We start from the raw sequence: 5,004 nt of genomic DNA, 5'->3' as shown, positions 1-5,004 counted from the left end.
ACCAAAGGACTTGCGGCCACCAGAACTAGACAATATTTAGGGGAAGCACGGGTTGCATTGAAGAAAGGACGAACAGCCAGCGAAATGAAATTGTCAGTAGCCAGGTAGGAACGCATACAGGAACTATACATCACCATAGATAACTAGAAGGTGCTGCACACAGTAAGAGGAACATGGTCGTTGGAGTCTTGAAATGTCCAGACTACCGTACGAAATAAGATGAACACAATTTAAGGCGGGCCCCGAATATCCTCATGTGGGGTATTAACTGGGAGGCCTCGATTAGTACTTTCCGGGGCTGACCTTTTGACTTACTTTTGTTGTAAAGGCGAGGAGTGCGGGGCCTATTTAATGATCATTTATTTGATAGACCTATTCGCAGAAACTATTAACTTGTAAAATCTAAAAAAAGTTATGAAGCTGCCCATAGTATAACCAGGGCAACATCTTCTTCAGCCTTTTGTCGTCAAAACGGTCTCCACACTTTCAGAGTAGAGTATTGAGCCACCGTTGTTTCGGCTGACCATTTAGTCGTTTCCCACCGACTTCGATGTCCCCACCAATCTTGCAAAGTGAATTTTCGTTAACGCAGATTACACACCATCGAAGACACCTCTCTCGCAATTTTTTCACGACCGATACAATCCCATATCGACGCAGGTATCCTCTTTTCGAATGTAATCGTGGCGTGTTACCCCACTAGTCTGACACACCATCTTTATTATCGCGCTGCGCCGTTCATTGTTTTTATATGTAGTCTGCGAACACTCCGAACTGTAGAGGGCGACAGAGAGAACGAGATTCCGGCAAATGTTAGCTTTGCGACGTTCGTTGATACATTAACTGATAACATTGATCCGAAATATTTAGATCGCTCAGTTACTCGCAGGTCACTGCAACTGATAGTGGTAGTGGATGTTTGATTTTGATCGATTGTCAAAAATTCTTTTTTATTCAGACTCAATCTGAGACCGTATTGCATGAGGCTTTTTCACTAGGAAAACATCTGCATAAAGCGTTGGATGTTCCCTGTGACAATGTCCATAACAAGAGCAATGAGAAGCGGTGGAAGGGCACTTCCTAACGAACACCAACAGAGACACTATACGATTTTGATACATCCGCCACACTTCGAACATTACTTTTCGGACCGTGGTAGAACAACTTAATCCATTGACACTTGCTGTTGTCGCAGAGCATACCAGATGAGAAAACCGCAATCAATAAAGGTCCACATTCAAGAGGCAGGGACGAGCAATTGTACGTCTGAAGTGACCATATCAAACGTCTGAAAGGAGACAAGCGTCAGTGGTGCGAAATGGTATCTGTGCTTTCTGAAAGAGGACCTGAAACCAAAAGATGCCCTTAAGGAGGTCCAAGAGAGAGCTAAGCCTCCAGCATCAGACCCAAGAAACTTAAGCTCGAGCCCAAGAAAGGAGGAATCTTGGAGCGATCAGTGGTGAAGACAGGAGCCAAGAAACCCGCCGTGATTTTCAGGAGCAAATACTCACTCATGAGGAGTTGGAAATAATTGAGAACCACACCGTCATCCAGATGTGTGAGGAATGGAATAAGGAGCTCGTGTTTACCGGTATACTGAACGGAACGGAACGGAACTGTTGATATGTGCTTGGCATGATATACCAGGGGCACACATAGTGTTGGTTGTTCGTTTGAATAGTGGTAGGCCAGTGTACTTCAATTATATGACGCAAACAGGTATTGACGAAAGCTTGGAGCCTTTGGGTAATAGTGGAGTTCACTTTCCATGTACCACTCCCGTATATAAACCCGGAAAGAATACTAGCACAGAATAATCTCAACTTGATCTTAGTGTTGAGAGGACTGCATTTCCAGATTTTAAACAGGGCAGCGAAAGCAGATTTAGCGCTATTAATGCGTTCAAAGTTCAGAACTGCGCTCGACAGAAATTACGCTTCTTACAAATATCAATTGATCGACGCTTTCAATGCTCTGCCTATTAATGCAGATAGGGCGAGTGTAAGGATCCGTCAGACTGAGAATCTTGGTTTCATTGGTGTTTATCTTCAGTCCAACTCTAGCCTCCCTATCCAAATCCAGAGCCATTTGCCCATGGTCTATGACCCGATGAGAGAGCAAACAGATGTCATTAGCATAGCCACGGTGGATGAGGAAGGCTGGCTTAGTCCACCGATTCTCTCCACGTGCTCCGGGCAAGAAAGCATTATGAACGTCACCGATAACAAGAAGAAATAATATCGGTAACAAAATGCAACCCTGGCGAACTACGCCTTGGACGGAATCCACCGAGATTTTACCTCGGTGCAGCATGTGACATTTGGCGCCATCATATGCCCTCCTGCGTAGAGCACTCCATATACACTCCCTGTTCACGCTGTCGAAAGCTTTCTCAAAATCTATGAAAAGCAGATGCAGCAAAGGTCTAAACTCCGCGCAATGTGATCGATGCAAGAGGATCCGGAGCAGGAAACAGCCTGATCTATGTCGATCAAACTTTAAAGATGTTCTTTGATGCTTTCCAGAATTATTTTAGCTATTATCTTTGCGACTGTTGGGAGCACGCTGATATCCCCCCAGTTGTCACACCAAAACAGGACCCTTTCTTTGGGATCTTAACCAATGCCCTTTCAACCCCTCACGTTCACCGTTCTGCTTCCACGATTCCGCATGACGTCCTTTCCGAACGTGGTCGATGGCCTGTATAGCACCCAAGATAAGAAGATTTTTGGTGGCAACCCAATGTTCATCGATATTAATTATCTTAAGTAACGAACTCAACACGCAAGTGAACGTAAACGACCATTAAATGGCGACCCCCTGCAAGACAGACGTAAGCGCCTCTCTTGTTACGCACATTCAACAGACATGCCCGAGCAAGGTGTTGTCAGATCCCACCTTGGGATTCAGATCACCTATCACGATCACAATGTCCCCTTCGAAAACGCGTTTAATTACTCGCAGAAAGCATCCCTCTCTTCACTGCATTGGAAGTTTGCGTTGGTGCGTAGCATTGTACAATTGTGATGCCCCTTAGCCTGGACGCCTGCCAGAAACCGGCTCCCAGGTCAAGAGAGCGCTTCTTGCGGTAGCCATCAGAAGCAACCCGACACCGAATTCGCGTTTACTACCACTGGGCTTTCCAAAGTACAAAAGCACATTGCCGCAAGAAGGAGAGGTGTACTCTCCAGAGTTCCACCATTTTACTTCGCTTAGAAACAGAATGACCAGTTTCCATCGCTCAAGTTGGAGAAAGCGGGCATTCTGAGGACCCCTGCCACCGCATACGCATATTGCAGAAACCAAACATAGTCGGTTTTTGATAGCCAAAGGTCAATCCCGTAAGGTCAGTCCTTATACAAGGCGTTCTTAACGTTTCGGTAGCAATAAAGTTTCAAAATTTGCCAGTTGTTACCCCACAAAATTCTATACGTTTTAGTAGTCACAATCAGACAAGGCATTTAATGTATTGTTAAGCCCAAACTCACAGGGCTAAACAGTAGATGACGCCGTGTTGCATATTACGTTCGAGTTTACCTTGCTATGAAGAAGATAAGACTCCACTGGTGTAGGATCCAGGTAGCAGGGGTCGTTTGAACTAACTTTTCTTTTCTTCGTCTCCCTCATCACGTTGATGAAAGGGATTCCCTGGTAAGTAGGTAGGTATCGGTGGCCGCTCCAAGGAGCTCAATTAGAGTTTTGGTGCGCCGCTTTGATGCCACAAACCCGTAAGACCGTGACTGTTGTTATGGAAGCAAGGAGGCAGAATCCTGCTGGATCGGTTCTTCAGAGCCAGCCCGTAGCATTCAGGAAAGAAAGCAGCTCTCCCACCCTGCAACTGGAAATCTCTCTGAGGTCCCCAAAGAATGGTTTACCCAGTGTCCGCAGCCTGACTCTATCTAGAGCTGGGCACTTGCAGAGAAAGTGCATGAAAGTTTCCCTTCCTTTGCCGCAGCTTCGGCAATGCGAATTGTAGGGTATGCCGAGCGCAGCGGCATGGTCCCCATGGGTCAGTGCCCCATGCAGACCGCCGTAATCTTGAATGCATTTGTACGCGTCTGGTACAGGAGCTATCGTGGTCGAGCTATGTTATAAGCGGGCCAAATTCTCCTTGACTTGGCACAGCTCGTAAGCCTTCGCCATCTTAGGCCCGCGGCTGCTAGGTAGTGCGAGTAGACTCGGCCCCCACCAGCCGCCAACAGAACACCGATTGTATTCGCCGAAGGACTGCCAAGAGCAGAGCCTTGCCTGGCCAATCCGTCAGCCCGTTCATTCCCCTCTATGTTCCTATGCCCGGGAGCCCAGAGGAGAGTGATCTTATGCGTGCCGTCCAGGCGGTTCAGCATGTCTCTGCACTGCCCCACCAGCCTGGAAGATGTCGTCGCTGCGTACAAGTCCTTGATGGCCGCTTGGCTGTCGGTCAGAATGGAATTCCCTCACATGAAGCTTCTCTAAAATGTAAGAATGGAAGAGCTAGCCCGAAATAGGGTTTCAAACGGTTCCAGGCTAGCTCCTTGGTGACAAGGAGGCATTTAGTTCGTATTCCGACGACGTACCATTATGAGAGTCCAACTCTCTATACGGATTCATCTACCTTACCCAAAAGTGGTGCACAGAACCTTCAGGAAGAGGTGGCATTGCTGATCATATTATCGAATACCGAAGAGTAGCAAGGCAAAAAATAACACGAACAGTAAAATTATTCCTAAAAGGGCTGGTTGGAAGAATTGATTCGATGACGACATAGCGAAATTAACTATCACCCAGACCATGTTTTACCACTTTCTGCTGGTCGCGCTTTGGCTTAGAATGCTCCCTGGAAGTCGCCTTAAGTTCGCAAAACATTAGCGGTGAAAATGAATGAAGTTGGAGGAAAATTGGTGCACAGTGAACAAATTTAATTTTACCTTATTCCTACTCATGGAATGCGGTGTTAATGTATACACAACCCTAAAAATCCAAACTCCATGACCTCCAAAATATTTCACATTTTTATTTCGGATA

Source organism: Hermetia illucens, chromosome 3 (assembly GCF_905115235.1).
Source record: "Hermetia illucens chromosome 3, iHerIll2.2.curated.20191125, whole genome shotgun sequence".
In the NCBI taxonomy this organism is placed as follows: Eukaryota; Metazoa; Arthropoda; class Insecta; order Diptera; family Stratiomyidae; genus Hermetia; species Hermetia illucens.
This window is presented reverse-complemented; position numbering follows the sequence as displayed.